The sequence below is a fragment of the Pipistrellus hanaki genome (assembly GCF_964339955.1).
Source record: "Pipistrellus hanaki genome assembly, chromosome: 11".
Taxonomy (NCBI): Eukaryota; Metazoa; Chordata; class Mammalia; order Chiroptera; family Vespertilionidae; genus Pipistrellus; species Pipistrellus hanaki.
Genome location: NC_140513.1, coordinates 36,643,647 through 36,661,473, shown reverse-complemented (window position 1 = coordinate 36,661,473; position 17,827 = coordinate 36,643,647). Strand labels below are relative to the sequence as shown.

Below are 17,827 nucleotides of genomic sequence, written 5' to 3'. Positions count from 1 at the left end.
TTATCTCCCTCTCCCTTTCTCTCTGAAATCAATAAAAAATATACCTTAAAAAAGAAAAAGAAAAAAAGAAGGTAAAATAGATATTTTTATTTGGATAAGATTTATTTGGATAAGTGTGAAAAAACTATCAGTTCACCACTTGTTAATGGTGTTACAAAGAAAATTGCTTATAAATGCTGACAATGTGAAAAAAAAGTAGAGTTCAGAAAAACAAGACTTTCAAAAATAATGTGTAGGAATCGGGTCTAAAAATTCCATCTGTTATTTAGTCTCATTACATGGCATTTCATCTCCTACTTAGCCTTTGGGTTAATGTCTTGGCAACCATTATTAAGCAACTATTTCCTAAAAATAATTGAAAAATGTAGGCTGATCCTTGGCAGAGTCTTCCTCTCTTGTTGAGAATTTAGATAATATCTAAGGCTTGGTGCTTGACATTCTAAACTTCATCAGAGTGAAATTATTGTGCAGAATACCCAATTCAAACAATACATGATAAGTAATTACCAAACAAGACATGACAAGTAATTTTTTTTTATAGCAACCAATGTTTGGTAACATATGGGTGAATGGTTGTCTTTATAAATCTATGCTCTTCCCCACCCCCTTTGCATATTATTTGGCATTGTATTAGATAGAGTCAGCTTTTCACACACAATTTTGTCTGGGTCACACAGCATGATTCCTTCTCCTCCTCTCCCTCTTTGAATAACATTTTTATATTGGGTTGCATCAGAACCTCAGAACTGTGTGAGCAGAATTTTGATTGATTTGCAATGAGCAGTTCTTAAACTGAAAATTCAACCCAACCACTGCTATCCTTAGGTCAAGTTATTTATTTGATTTACGGACAAAAGTAGGCATACCACAAGCACTCAGACTCTTAATTCATTGCTATTAAATGCTAATTTATAAATATATAATTGCATATTGATATACAGTAGACATATCTAGTATTTAAACATTTAAATCCTTAGACTTTTAAAAACAATTATAACCTCCCCTCAAACACATTCTAATCCTCTCACAAACAGCAGTGGTAACAAAAATATGAATTTGGGAAAATAGACAACCTAGACCTATAACCCAAATCTGCTTCTTGAATAGTGATCAATAAATAGAATTTCTTTTCTGTTATTAGATTCTGGGAAAGGATAAGGATCTGCTTGCCATTACATAGGTGCTGTGAGGAGATAGATTTATCATCATAATCAATTTTGAAACAAATTTTCCCTTAAAGAGTCACAAAAAGTGGTTAATTACTGTTAATAGTTCTATGTAGCAATAAAATAATTTACACGAGGCTGCCTGTTTAATGCTATCTCCAACAACTTTCCCTATACAAAAAAATATATTTCATATTGTAAACTGCTTATTTTAAAAAATGAACTTGCTTCACAAATGGTGAATTTAGCTTTTTAAGTGCATATAAAGTTAGGTATGGCTTAAGTGATGCGGTCAATAAATAAAGCATGAAAGATACTGCCTATCTGGCTGCAGAAGTGAAATACCTCCAGATTTCAGCTCAGTTGGCACAAGGATAATGCTATAGAGTAATTCACATCTGAAACAACTTCACTGATACATTTAAGCTTGAGGTATATTGGCAGAGAACAAAGCTATGACTAAACTAAATTTGGCTTAAGCCACCTATTACTCATGCCCTCTTTCTACTGCATTCACACTCCAATTAACAAACTGTGTATGACACACACACACATATATTTATAGTTTATATTTTTCCTGTGTTGGCAATGAAACTTAAAATTACTTTCTGTAAGCTGTGAAAATCTTCCATTTGAATCTATTTGATAAGCTTGGCCTCGGAAGTGGTGGGGTGCATGGGTTTTTCCTGTTCGTCCTAGAAAAGAGTTACATTTGTGCCCATTACCACCATCCCAATCCCACTTCCCACTCCTCTGTGATAATGATCATCCACATCCTTTGCAAAATAACTAACACTCAGAAGGAGGCTATGTGCCAAAAATTGCATGCTCTACTATCATTTCCAACAGAAAGAGAGGTACACCAATATTGCAACATGAAGAAATTCAGCAAGGTTACAAAGGCAGTATTTCCTGTGCCAAGGTTTCAATCCAGGTCTTATTAAATCAAAATCTGTGCTTTCCCAAAGGTCAGACTTATTGAGATACAATTTACATACATTAAAAGTCAAGGTCCTATAAGTTTTGACAAACATACTGTGCATAGCCAAGACCAAGACCAATATGTCATTTTCACCACCCTAAACAGTCCCGTGTTACTCTTCAGATTAACTCTCTTTCTCTCCCTTCAGATTCTGGGATCTACTAATCTGATTTCTATCCCTTCGCGGTTGTGTTTTCTAAAAATGTTACAAAAATGGGGTCATACAATATGTAGCTTCTTGTGTAGAATTCTTTTTTTTTTTTTAAATATATTTTATTGATTTTGTACAGAGAGGAAGGGAGAGAGATAGAGAGCCAGAAACATCAATGAGAGAGAGTCATCGATCAGCTGCCTCTTGCACACCCCCTACTGGGGATATGCCCGCAACCAAGGTATATGCCCTTGACCAGAATCGAACCCGGGACCCTTCAGTCCCCAAGCCGACGCTCTATCCATTGAGCCAAACCGGTCCCGGCTCTTGTGTAGAATTCTTTTACTTGACCTTTTCATTTATTGATTCCTTTTTATTTGTTGATGAATTCATAAGCAACATTTCACTGGATAGAGGTACTTCAGTTTGTCCATTCACTCACTAGTAATGGGCATTTGGGTTGTATCCAGTTTTTTAACAATTATGACTAAAGTCACTATAACCTCTCATGTTCGGGCATTAGTGTGGACATGTATCTTCATTTCTCCTGCATAATTAACTAGGAGTACGATTGGTGAGTTATAAATATGTTTGTTGTATATGTTTTACTTTTTCAGAAACTGCCAGACTGTTTGACGAAGTGACGGCATTATTTTGCATCCCCATAGGCAATGTATGGGTTCCAGTTGCTCTGCATCTTCGCCAGCCACTTTGACAGACATGTAGTGGAATTCCACTGTTATAATTTATGTTTCCCTAATGAATGATGACGTTGAGCATCTTTTCCTGTACTGGTTTTTGTCAGTTGGCTCTTGTCTTTGATGCAATGTCAAATCTTTTGGCTCTTTAAAAAATTCTTATTATTGTATTTTTCTTTTTCTTATTTATTGTGTTTTATTTATAAAAGTTGTTTTCTTATTATTGTATTTTTAAAAATATATTCTTGATATAAGTATTATATCAAATATATGTTTTGCAGTCATTTAATCCCTGCATTCTTTTAATAATTATTTTTGAGAACTTTTTGAATTGAATAGCAAGATTGAGAGAAAAATAGAGATTTCCCATATACTCTCTGTCCCACACATGCACAGCCTTCCCCATTTTCAACATTTTTCACCAGAGGGTACATTTGTTACAACTGGTGAACCTATATTGATGTAAAATAATCACCCAAAGTCCACCATTATGCATACTATGGTTTTGTACAAATGTATAAAGACATGTACCCATCATTGTAGTATAATATAAAATAATTTCACTAACCTAAAAATCCTCTGTGTTCCATCTATTCTTCTTTTTCACATAACTTAAGTTGAATTATTTTATAGAAACTGGCAAATATTTGCTCTCTCTCTTTCAAAGAGTTAATAACCCTATATATAAGAAGTAAATATAAAAACCACAGAAAAAGTATGCAAATAATAAGACAAGGCAAATCATCAAAGAAGAAATATGTAATAAGTAAACATGTCAATGTTCAAATTTCCAATAATAACAAAATACAAACAACTGTGTTTTTATATCATTGGAAATATTATTTTTTTCATTATCTTATATAATAAAGTGGTAATATGCAAATTGATCCTCATGCCCTCACCTCACAAGATGGCTGCCCCGATGATGTCACAAGATGGCTGCCACAGGATGGCCTCCACAACATCATCACAAGATGGTCACCCACACATAGTCACAAGATGGTCACACCCACTTCGTCACAAGATGGCCACCACAAGAAGGCCGTCCCCTCATTTTCACAAAATGACTGGCAGAGGAGGACATTTGGGGGACCAGGCCTGCAGGGGAGGACAGGTGGGGGAGACCAGGCCTGCAGGGATTGGGCCTAACTTGGCAGTTGGACATCCCCCAAAGGGTCCCAGATTGGAGAGTGTGCAGGCTGGGCTGAGGAACACCACTCCCCAGGGGACCAATTTCATGCACCAGGCCTCTAGTAATTATATAATTAGAGATATGTAACAACTAAGTATATGCAAGAAAGAAGTCATGTTCATTGCTGGAGGGCCAATAACTGGTAAAGCTCTCCTGAGGAGTTTTGCAATAGGCATTAAGAACCTTCCACTAATACTGTTTTGTTCAGTAGGCCTAGCTGTGAGTGCAGATCTAGCAACAAGTTAGCTCCAAAACTGATGGAAGATACTTTTCTCTTTCTCAGTTCTATTTAATCCCAATTTTATAGACAAGGAAAGTGAGGTACACTTTCCTTGTCTATAAAATACTTATATGTAATAAGTAAATACAATTTCCTTGTCTATTTACTTATTACATATTTCTTCTTTGATTATTTGCCTTGTCTTATTTGCACACTTTTTTCTGAGGTTTTCATTACAAAGAACTGAGTAATGAACAAAAATATAAAGTTAGTAACTGAAGGAGGTTTCTGGTTCTAGAGCCTATATGAATTATTATAAAAAGAATGTTTTTTTATAACATTCAGACTTTCCCTGGAATTGTTATGAAGAATTGGAGAATTTTTTTCTATTGAATATGAAGTTTTCCTTTCCTTGAAAATTAAAAGCAACAACACATTTATGGTTTCTTTTATATAGTTGAATCTATATGAAGGCACAGTGAGTTCCTTTTACTCTTTGATATTTATATATTTTCTGACAATATTCAATACACACACTTTTTTTTTTTTGTCTGAGGGACCTTGATTCTGAGTTTCTCAGGAGCAGGAAGTCTCCAATTTAAGAACTTCTGATTCTAGACTTATGCACATAGAAGGACACAGAAGTTGGCTAGTGTAGATGTTGAGCCTGAAAAGACTACTGATCTCAATTCTACTTTTCAATTCAGGGAACCAGTCAAAATTCGAATATGATTATGAAGAATTCAAGTCTCTTGTCATTCTGATTACATGCTGGTCATTATCACAGAAGATGAGTTTATTCTAAATCTTACTGAAAAGGGAGAGAAGAGAAAGCATGGAAAAAATGGTTACATGCTTTCTGCCTGTTTTGGTTACTGAGGATTGAAATAAGCATAGAAAATATTATCAGTGGAAACAAAAGCTAGGAAAAATGGTTGTAGAAAAAAAATCAGTGTATGCTTGGCACTCTCCTTTCAATGGTAACCACCATCTTCTATCACTTCTCTTCAGTAGGGAACCTATATCCCTTCTATAACTTATTTATTATCTTTATTGTGTGCTAATTCTATGCAAAACATAGTTTTACTTGCCTGATAATAAACACTATTTCTAATTTGTAATGGTTAGTTTTATGTGTCAATGTGGTTAGGCCACAGTACCTATTTGGTCAGATATTTGGTCAAACACAAGATTGGGTGAAGGTATTTTTAAAAAAATATATATTTTATTGATTTTTTACAGAGAGGAAGGGAGAGAGATAGAAAGCTAGAAACGTCGATGAGAGAGAAACATAGACCAGCTGCCTCTTGCACACCCCCTAACGGGGATGTGCCCGCACCCAACGTACATGCCCCTGACCAGAATCGAACCTGGGACCTTTCAGTCCGCAGACTGACGCTCTACCACTGAGCCAAACCGGTTTCAGCAGTGAAGGTATTTTTTAGAAGAGATTAGCATTTAAATTAGTAGACTTTGCATAAAGCAGATTACCCTCTGTAGCACAGGTGGTCCTCAACTTGATAAGTAGAAGTCTTTCAGAGAAAACAGAGGTTCCCCAAGAAAAAGGAAATTCTATCTCCAAACTATCTTCAGACTTGGACTGCAACATCAACTGTTCCAACCTGCTTGCCTACCTAAATATTTTAGACTTGCCAGCCTTCAAAATTATGTGAGCCAAATTCTTAATATCTATCTATCTATCTATCTAGTTATCTATCTTTTTATTATCTATACATCTTATTGATTATATTTCTCTAGATAACTTTTTACTAATGAAATTTCAACCTATCCTAATTTCCTGCTGAAAATTCTCATCCCCCCTTCATTATTCCTACTGCTAAAGACTTGGGATTCCCATATTTATTCCTCCAAGTCTTTGTCCAACAAAAATCTCTACAATTCATCTTTCATTTTATATCACTACTGCCACTGACCAAGTTTAAACAAATATCATCTCTCTCCTGAATTCATATCTTTCTCACTAGTCTACATTCCCCTTTCTCCTTTCTTCTACTTCATTATCCACAATGCTACGAAATTAAATAAAAAAAAATATTTATCTTTGTCATCCCTCTTATCCTTAAATGTTTCAGTGGTTTCCCAAGTATTTTTCAATAAAAATATCTAACAAAGTTTTTAAGGTAAAAATGCATGATACAGCCATGGAAGGCACAGGAGAATTGATGAAAATAGGACCATACTTTGGCTTTTTTTAAAAAAAGCAAAACATACTTAAAATATTTTCATTAAAACATGGATCTATCAATATATCTGATTTTCTTTCATATGTTTTAGATGCTAAAGATTACTTCATAATTAGGATCAAGGTCTTATGGGAACTGGGAGTTTTCAATCAGATAATATATATTGAGCAGCATGTTGGAACTGCAATAGTCAACCAATAAATATATATTCTCTTTTTCTCTTCCTTTGGTACTATAGATACCAAGGCAGTATTTTTCAAACTTTTTGCAATGACCTAGAATCTACATTAAGAAATTCACTTTTTATTTTTGTTGCACAATATGTTGTAACACAATTAAAATGTTTTAAAAAACACACAAACACATTTCTGCATACATCCATGTGCATGTGTGCACATCTGACATAGAAAATAGAAACAAAACTTAGACAAAACAATATTTTATATAAAATGTTGATACTTAATTTTCCATTTCAGTCTTGTTTATTTGATTTTACTGATTATAATTAATTTTATTAAATGATGCCAATTGCTACCACTTAAATAATTTTATGATCCAATAATTGGTATTGATGTAGCTTTACTATATTTTGAGTAGCTTTACTATAAAATGTTTTATCTTTCTTTTGACTCTCTAGAGGGAGTTATGAGCTTTCTCACACATCTAGTTAAAGTTTAAGAAAGGATAGATTGATTATATTGAGACTACTGAAAAAGTTATTTTATTGATACTCCCAAATTAAGGTTTATAAAAACCCATTATTAGAATTTTATTTTAAATGACCAAGTACACATAGTAAGTTGCAAAATCACTGAAAAGGATCTCACCTCTTCTGAATTGAAGCCGACTTGTGTATTCAGTATACTAGGGCTGCCTCTCCTTTATTATTAATGAATTCACAGACTTTCCAATTCTTGTTCCAGATGACTCACCATTTTCTGCTTTGCTTTCCAGAGGTACCACTGAAATAAAAGTATGAAAGTCTATAAATGAATAAAATCATAACAGTGAAGAGAGCCAACGGGTGCAGTTAGGCAAGAGTCCAAAATTAAATATTTCAATAAATTTCTACATGACAGAAAGAAGCTAGGAGCAGGCGGATGAATAAAACGTGCTGAAGAGCTTCTATCCAGAAAACCTCAGGGGGCTGCAGAGATCTGAGAACCAGTGGGCCAGGTGGCACCAGAGTGAGACACAGGTCTCAAGGGTTAGCAGATACAATGAGGACCAAGAGTGCATAATAATGAGAAGGAATTGATTCAAGATTTGAATAAGTATCTTAATTAGCACCAATCCCTTCCTAACCCCCACCTGCAGAGAAATATTTTTGCTATTAACCTTAGGTCTAATATAACAAATAAATGCTAGAAAAACAAAATTTATAAAAATAAAACAATGTGAAAAATATATACAATCACTCTTCTATAAGAGTATTGAACAAGTTGTTTGAACAAATATTGATTTTTAGTCTAAATATTGGTACCCCAGAATCAAACATTCTCTATTCTGGATTTGGTATTAATCTTTGCTGGAAGAAAAAAAAAGAGATACTTTCAAGCTTCATCCATGTTGTTGCAAAGAGTAGAATTTCCATCTATCTCATGGCTAAATAATATTCATATCTTATCTACAGGTTCTTCCATTGAAGGATATCCCTAATGTTGTTTCTATATCCTTACTCTTATGAATAATGCTGCAATAAACATGGGAGTGCCAGTGTCTCTACTAAATACTCATTCCATTTTCTTTGCATAAATAACTCAAAAGTGGGATTACTGGATCCTCAGGTAATTATATTTTTATTTTTTATTTTTTGAGGATCCTCCATACTGTCTTCTAAATGGCTGTGCCAATTTATATTCTCACCATCAGTGTGCAATTGTTTCACTTTTTTCACATCCTTGCCAATACACAATTGTTCTTAAACATTAGTGCACAACAGAATACCTTGGAGAGCTTTTAAAATTTTCTTCTAGGTCCAACCTCCGTAGTTTTTAATTCAACAAATCTAGATTTGAACATGAGAATTTGCACTTCTACCAAGTTTTCAGGTAATGCTAATATTGCTTATTTAAGAGAAACACTGCCTTATGCAATGTCTTTGTAGCCAGTCAGTCCTGGATTTAAAGTTCAGCATACCCCATTCAAGAAAAGTGATCTTTGTAAAATGATCTAAATTTAAGAGTCTTCATTTATTCTTCTGCAAAATGGGAATATTAAAAGGCTATTGCATATCTTAATATAATGAACAGAACCCAGAACACGCTAAGCAGTCAATAAGAGTTACTATAACTGTTAAAAGCAAATTGATAATATTTTCATATCATCAAGCATTTTAAGTCTTCAATGTCTGTTTCCTTAGTAATTTATGCCTTTATGCATGAATAGTAGACTCTAAAATATGTATAGGGAACTGAATTAATAGTTTCTTACGTTTACATAATGACATCATCTGAATGTTCCTTGATTTATCTGACACAGGGCATTGTGGTTAGTGCTTTTGCATGAAAAATAATTGAAAGTAACACTATTTTATTACCAAGTCTTCTGACTTGGTATTTTATTTCTCTATCAAGCTCAGGTACAAATGATTGTTTCCTGATGCAGCCTCCACTGTGAGCAGCTCTCTGGCAGTGACTTGACTCTTCTTCAATGTGGGAGATCCACATAAGACAAATAACTGGGACAGTTGTTTAGTTCAGAACATCAAAGCAAAGACAAGCTCATTAGAAAGGATGAAACCCCTGAGTAATGAGAACTCAATAAATAAAAATGTGTTAAAAGAACTCACTCTCTCTCTCTCTCTCTCTCTCTCTCTCTCTCTCTCTTTCTCTCTCTCTCTCTCTCTCTCATACACACACACACACACACACACACACACACAATTTATTACAGGGAGGTATTTATGGCAATGTCTAGTTCATTCTTGTTAATACAATGATAATAATACAAATTCCCTCTGTTACAGCCTAATCAGGTCTGTATTCCTTTACTCCAATGCCCTAAAACCCCTTTTCTTGAGCCACACATTTCTAGGCTGGTGGGCGTGTTTTTCACTTACAAGCCAGTTTCTAAGCTTTGAACCTGTGGGCATTGAAAAGCAGGATGACCAAGCTCTTTAACTGGTTAGAGCAGACCTTCCACTCAACAGGTTTCAAAATGAGAAGTCAGTGAGATTAGTTGGCTGAAGAAACAAAATTCTGCATTGAATTAAAAGTTCATTCTCCCAGCCCATCCCCCACCTTTACCTACATTTTTAATATCTCCCCCCACTTTTTTTTTTTTAAACCACAAGAGAGTTTGTGGGATAAAGTGTCAAGGACTCAGTTCAGTTTTATAAAGTACAAACAGTTCTCAAGAAGAAGCAAGCTATACCGAGTTAAGTACAAAGTATGACTATTAATCTTAATATATTTTTGGAGTGTCGACAGATGGTGAATACAATGAAGTATTTTGATAACTTCATGCTATATTTTCAGAGATGTGTAGGCTTCTTGAAAATATCAGTATTTTAAATATTTGAACATGTAGATCATGTAGATGCTTTTTTAGATCATTGTGACCAAATCTTTCTTTGCAAATAACATGCTGGAGTTTAAAAAGGAAGGTGGAGCTAAGAGAAATGTAGAAAGCACACACACACATACAAATGAAGAATCCCTGCAAGAATTCTAGTGGAACAGCAGGCATCACACCTCCAGGGCAATCTCTGCATCCTTTCAACAGAAACTCCCTCAGCTGAGCTCGCTTAGGATTGCTAAAAGAACTTGGGCCAAGTATGTCAGCATCACAATTACTGAATTGGCTGAAAACACTGTTGTGTGTCAACCTTTATTTGTCCTTTAAACTAAGAAAAAAGAATAAAAGTATGCCTGTAGGCAAAGTAAAGCCCCCTTCTTGCTTTCCCCTCCCTTCCATTCCTCTTGCTCTCTTCAACCTAAATGAGGTTTGTACAATGAATTGTAATAGAAAGTTCATATGACAAAAATTACAGTGGTGTGGCCAAGAAAACACCCAGGGGGCTTTTAGCTTCCGTTGTGCCAGGAATGAACTATCAGATCAGCCTTCTGGACTCAAATGCGACGCTGTCAATAAGGATACATCATCTTTTTTGTGGTGTAGAAGAGCTGTCGGTTGTAATCCCCATTATTCCAAAGCCAGGATTTTCCATTAGTCCAGCCACCTGCTGGGTTGCTCTCTACTCAGGTTTAATGGAGTCTGAACTTGAATTTATCACCATCTGTGGGAAGATGGGAAATGAGCGAGCATCACTAATTCCTTTTCTTCATTTGTTAAGTGTATGCATAATCTTTATGAGGAAGCAGCAAAAGCAGCAGAAGTTGGGGATGGGTGGGAGAACTTCTTAGCTCCCACTGACATCATAGTTCCAGACCAAGGTGGAAACATGCTGTCTGTTCTAAAGCCAATTCCCTCAACAAAAAGAATGTTTTTCTTTCCTATGTGATGTAGTATCAGAATCATGCAAATCCATGGTACTATTTCTCCTCAGCTTCCGAAAAGATCTCAGAAGATTTCATCAGATCTTTGGGGAAGATAGAAGACTTGGATACAAATCAAGTTCACACACACACACACACACACACACACACACAAGTTCAAGATTCCTAATTACTACATTAGCTTTAAAATAGAGCGGTATGGAAGATAGGTATCTATTTTTATACAGCTTTTCCTTTCCTCCTGAAAGAGGAAAAAAAAAAAGCTTCATAGAAATCAGAAAGAGAGAAAGCCCAGAGAACATCAAAACCTTCCAGACAATCTCTAGAATCAAAGTGCAAGGAAAATTAACAGGAATGCACTGCAGTGGTCCTGACTGATAGAGTCACCAATGGTGCTTTGCTGTCATTTCCAATTTTTAAAAAATCAGCACACAGGTTTACAAGAATGGTAAGCAATCTGCAATTAAACTCTGGCATTGGCTTGTGGATAAAAGCTTGCAACTCTGATCTGCCCAGTTTTCAGACTGCTCCATCAGAATGTTGCCTTCTGGAATCCTCTGTCCAGGACAAGACGCAGAGAAAAGCGAAGCCAATCTGACATACCCTCTGCCATAGGAGGCGCTGGCCACTCCAGCTAAGAACCAGCCAGTGGATAATGGCAGGTCAAAAGGCAGCTGGGAGGGAAATACTCTCAGGAAAGAGGAAGGATTTAAAACACACACACACACACACACACACACACACACACACACGCACGCACACACAAAGCCCCTGAGAAAACACTGCGTGCCATTGTCTTTCTTCAGGAACCACGAGTTCATCCCTTTCTCATGAATTCCCTCTATGTTTATAATCTCGGATTAATGACTCAAACAGTGAGTCTGTTCTGAAGTCCTGGGGGTCAGCTCTGTGGACTTGAGGAGCTTGGATAATTGGAAGGACTATTACTTATGAGAGGAAGCAACAATTCCAGGGGAGGAGAGGGAGAAGCACAACAAATAACTGCCCTGTTGTTTTTTAAGGCTACCAAGAGAGTGAGCGCTCCTATCAGGGAGGCTGTGAATACTGTATTGTGACAAAGCAAAATGCCTCCTGGGTGCCTGCGCCTAGGGGAAAGCTTTTGATGTTTGATCTGTAATGAGATGGAAGAGGAAAGCAGTTCCCTCGGTTAACTAGCATAGACTGGATATGAACAGATTCAAAGATTTTTAAGCTTCAGCTCTGGGACAAGATCCCTCATCCCAGTAATTTATTATTTAGAAAATTCTGTAAGTTTTCTTTTCTTTTTTTCTTTTTTTTTTGTACAAAATACGTGATGGTTTTTAACATATCCCTGCTTTCATATGTAACATGGATAACAGCACTAGTGATTGCTATGCCGCATTTCACTTTTGCTTGTTTAATTCTTTCCTCTGTGTGAATACGCCGTGGCTTTATTTAATTTCCTTTGGGCAAATATGAGTAATTGGAACCTGGGGCTTCACACTGGGCCTAGGTATACTTTGTATTAAAAGTGCACAGGTGGTAAACAAGTAAGTGTAAAGGGCTCCATGTAACACAGAGCTAAAGAGGAAGATATAGTGGTAAAACAAACAAAAATAAGCACTTAATTGCACTCCACATGGCATGCTATATGGATGATGTCACACATACGGTTATTCATACCAGGAGCAGCTACTTCAGGGATGAAGTCAAATCCTAGAAAATCTGTCAGTTTGGGTTAACAGAATGTCGTTATTACCTCTAGTCAAGCAGATGGAGGGCAAACATCTCTGCTGGATTCTACTGCTCTTTAATTAATGTCCACATGTATTATGTCACTATAATGCATCACATTTTGTCTAAAGGTTGTCTTACTTTTTTTTTTTAAACAAGAATGATTATTTCATCTAATCTCAACATGTGAACAGTGGTACAAGAGTTTAGAGGCATAGGTAGGTACCTGGGAAATTGTGTTGAAATCAGTGTATGAGAGAAAAATAAAAAAGCAGGCTGGTTTAAATATTTCATTCTTCATGTAGTGATAGCTTTCATAGTTTTTTTTTCGTGAGCATTTCCAGATGAGGGATTTTGAGAGTGTGCATGTGAACATCGAGAAAAACAGGAACCCCAGATGCTAAAGCAGTACAGGTCTGATTCCAGTGCTCTTCCTTTATGAAGAAATTAATAGCTGCAATTCATTTAGTGCTCTGTTGACTCTTATCAACGAAGAATGGCAAGTGGGAAAAGAGCACAATAGAGACGTCTTATTTCGTAACTTTTTGTATTCAGAAGTAAGGAGGAAGCCCTGGTGTCTGGTTCTACGCATGTAAAACTGTGGCATTAAATCGTTAGCACAATTCGAAGAATAAATATGCGATGTAACAACAAAGGAAGACATGTGCCTTAACTATAAATGTTCTTTCTTAACTACATGATAGGCTTGCATTGTTCATTTTCAGAAAATATTTTTGCATTGCTGGCTCTTGTCTTGAATTATTTAAGTGAGCCAAATCCAAAATCGTTAAAATGTGCAAATATTATGTGGAATCACTCCAAGAGGAAACAGTAGGCAGTGATCTGGCCCGTTGGATTGAGCACTCAATTACTTAGTTTCCTTTCAAATTATAGAATAGATATTCTTTTAATCGACATCAGTACTCCTACTACAACTGCTAATGTATATTCTATAGTTCTACAAGGGGTTTCTGAGTGTCTATAGCACCCTCCAGCGCAGTCTCCTCTCATCTTCAGAAGATGGTAACTAAATCCTTTGATGAATATAATTTTTCAAGTGAAACAATCATTTTATACATTCATATTCCCTCTCTCTCTCTCTCTCTCTCTCTCTCTCTCTCTCTCTCGGATTTCAGCATCCTAGACAGCAAGGGCTATGCATTCTAATTTTATTTTCTATACAACAACCTATTTGATAGCTACATTCCTTCACAATTCTAAGATTTTATAGGCTCACAGATTCACTGAAGTGATAGGAAATTAAAGAACAGATTCTAGCCGAAACTGGCTTGGCTCAGTGGGTAGAGTGTCAGCCTGCGGATTGAAAGGTCCCAGGTTCAATTCTGGTCAAGGGCATGTACCTTAGTTTTGGGCACATCCCCAGTGGGGGGTGTGCAGGAGGCAGCTGATCGATGTTTCTCTCTTCTCAATGTTTCTAACTCTCTATCCCTCTCCCTTCCTCTCTATAGAAAAATCAATAAAATATATATATTTTTAAAAAAGAATAGATTCTAAGAGTCTACTGAGCTCCAGATTTTTGTATTGCTAGTTTAGGCTAGTGGTTATCAAACAAGGACAATTTTATCCCACCAGAGCATATACAACTTGGGAAGTGGGGATTTGCTACTGAAGTCTAGTGAGTAGAGGCCAGAAATGCTGGTAAAAATTCCAAAATGTACAAGGTAGACCTCAAAACCAAAAATCAGCTGGCCCAAATGTTAATGGTGTTAAGATTTAGAAACCCAGGTATATGTCAGTACAAGTATCTGTCACCTCTAAAATCAATAAAAACAAATCCATATAAGAAGGGGAAATGGTGGTTTACAAGTCAAAGAATTATTTCCATAATAAGTACTATAACTAAGGAAGAGATGTACAATACCAAACTTGGCTCTCTTAATTGTGAATGAATTATATTACCATACATGACAGTCTATCATAACTTCCATATGCTATTTCACTGAAGTTTCACACTGTGTTTGTTTTACAACTACTTTTTGCTAATCCTATAGGCTGGCCAGCCTCATAATTCACTTTGCTATATCATCTACTTGAAATTTGGAGAAATTTCAAAAAATAATTTCATCTGTACTTGGTTTTCAACAAATATGCTAACATTAGTATCAGATTCCAATTGTAACATTTGACTACTCTCTGTAAGAAAGACCAGAGAGCTGAAAGTTTGGAGCCTTTCGTTTTAGTTCTAACTTTTTTACCAACTTCCTAAGAGAGCTGATGACTCACTCTACCTCTGTGCACCAGTGGTTTTTTTTTGTTTGTTTTTTTACCCATGAAATGCAGATATTTTCCTGCCTTCTTAATAACACCTGAAAAATACAATGATATATGATGACCAAAACATGGCCTCAAATGTAAGATGTTGGTAATATATTGATGTTTATATTAAAATCAGTGAAATGTGCTTCTGAATTTTGAAATTTTAGGTCTTGTTTTTCTTAAATATATATAATAGCAGAGGACATGGCTTTGTCCATGGAGAGAAGTCCTAAAAATTGTGAGGGAACAAGCATATATATGAAAATTTCATTAATATGATAAAGAAAGTAGTAAAATATTCATTGTTATAACCTAAAAAGAAATCACAATTTCCAAAATTCACAGTAATTCCACATAACTTTATAGAAAAGAAGAATAAGAGAGAATAGAGGAGATGACTATTACCTAGTCAGATAACAGTATTTTTCTTTATTTTAATTTGATGTAAAGAGCCAAAATAGGGGAATAGCATACCTCAGTAAAAAAAAAATATATTATATAAATTATATTCTTATGATCTGGAACCAAAATACTGCCTGTATATACTATCGATAGCCCCTGAGATAAGTCCTATTATTATCTCTCATATGTAAAGGGGAAAAGTAAAGCACAGAGAGCCTAAGTGATTTACCCAAAGTCAAACCCTAGTAAGTAGTAGAGGTGGGGCAAGAAACTCAAGCGGTCTGCTCCAGTATCCTCATTTTTAACCACTCTGCACAGCAGCCTAATAGAGGCATACTGTCTGTAAGAAGCAATGAAAAAGGAAACTAAAACCATAGCAGATTTTGCATTAAAGTTGGGTTTTGTATGATTATCAGTTTATAAAATTATTTTCACAAGCATATTAACTTTTTAAATATCAAAACATTCTACAACCCTAACCGGTTTGGCTCAGGGGATAGAGCATCGGCCTGCAGACTCAAGGGTCCCAGGATCAATTCTGGTCAAAGGCATGTATCTTGGTTGCAGGCACATCCCCAGTAGGGAGTGTGCAGGAGGCAGCTGATTGATGTTTCTCTCTCATCGATGTTTCTGACTCTATTGATTTTTTTGATTTTTTTTTTTTTTAACAAAGGGGAAGGGAAAAGAATAGGGAGTCAGAAATATCGATGAGAGAGAAACATCTATCAGCTGCCTCCTGCACACCCCCTACTGGGGATGAAGGTTAGCTGTCATCATCATCATCATCATTCCTTACTATTATTAACTGTCTTGTTAGGTTTCTCAACTAAAACAAGGGGCCCACTAAGCTTACAAATACCATATACTATATATTTTCTAGGAAAAGCCCAGATTTTTATAACTGGGCTTCATGAACAAATGTACAGTATATACTACAGAAATCTGGGCTTTCCAAGAAAATATATAGTAAGAATAAGGTATCTGTAAACAATAAAATTAATGACTTGCCAAAACCAGTTTGGCTCAGTGGATAGAGCGTTGGTCTGTGGACTGAAAGGTCCCAGGTTTGATTCTGGTCAAGGGCATGTACATTAACGATGGGGAATGTGCAGAAGGCAGCTGGTAGATGTATTTCTCTCATTGATGTTTCTAGCTCTCTATCCCTCTCCCTTCCTGTCTGTGAAAAATCAATAAAATATATTTTAAAAAAGGTTAAAAAATATTAAAGACTTAATTAATAAGTTATTAATTTCTATGTTTTCAATACTTACCTGTTACCACCTAATTAGTATGTTTTGCATAATCAATAAAACCTACCCTTAACAAATCATTCAACTATATAATAATCCTAAAGGTTAACAGCTTGACTCCTTTAGGCTGTAACTTCATCCATTACTCCTTAGTTGCTCAGATCTTTTCTATTTGCTTCTGTGATACGGTGATTATTTGCAATGGTTAAATAATCTTGGAAATTACTGAACCTGATGATAACTTTAATTTCAAGACTTTGAAGTACTCTTCTTGATGCCTCACTACTTTTATGGTTGTCTTCAAAGTTCACACTGTCTCATTTACTAACATCTCTATGTAGATCTATTGCAAATTGTATATAATGTTTCTTGTGCTCATCATACTCTCATCAACATATTTTGAGGTTATTAATAGCATGATAATTTTGAAGTGTTATGTAAAAGAAGAAGCCTTTTATGTAAAGGAGATCACATTAATCCAAACTGAAGTTTATGCAGTATAAGCTTGAGGGAAAAGAAATTTGAATGCAAATCAAATTGGATTTTTCTGGAAATATCCCTTTAAGTCTATGAGAAAACCACTGTAGCTGTGATTAAAATGTGTTCTCTTATATTTGATTAGAAAAAGTTCCTGTCCTTTTGCAAAAGTGTTTGTTAAAAAGGAACTTTATAGCATTTCCAATCTAGTTTAATTATCCATTCAATAGGCATTGACTTTCACCAGGGCAATGTGAGTCAAACTGGGAGTGGAACAAATACATAGGAATAGTCCGCGGACAGAATGAGAGAACACTGAGACAATAAGAGAAGGCTGCTCTTTTCAGAAGGATCTAGCAAAGAAAAGAGGGGGAATGAAGCATATTGAAGAAGGACCCAACTCACAGGCCTAAGACTCTATGGCAACCTCAGAAAGGCCCTTCATGAGGAATAAAAGTGAGGAATCAAAATGACATTTAATATACACTTTAATATTGCAAGAAAGCTTTTATTTTCCTCGTGATCTCTTGTTTTGCCCGAATCTTCCATAAAAACCATGTTGTTTGTTTGTTTGTTTGTTTGTTTGCTTTTGCATTTGAAAAATGGAGCAGGGGAAAGGAATGGAGTGAGTG

The 17,827-nt window shown here is 35.6% G+C and overlaps 1 long non-coding RNA gene across 1 annotated transcript in view; it reads left to right on the top strand.

The window, feature by feature from the left end:
* Positions 1–17,827, top strand: part of LOC311630502 — a 760,408-nt gene that overhangs the window by 741,786 nt on the left and 795 nt on the right. The gene's annotated exons all lie outside the window — the stretch shown is intronic.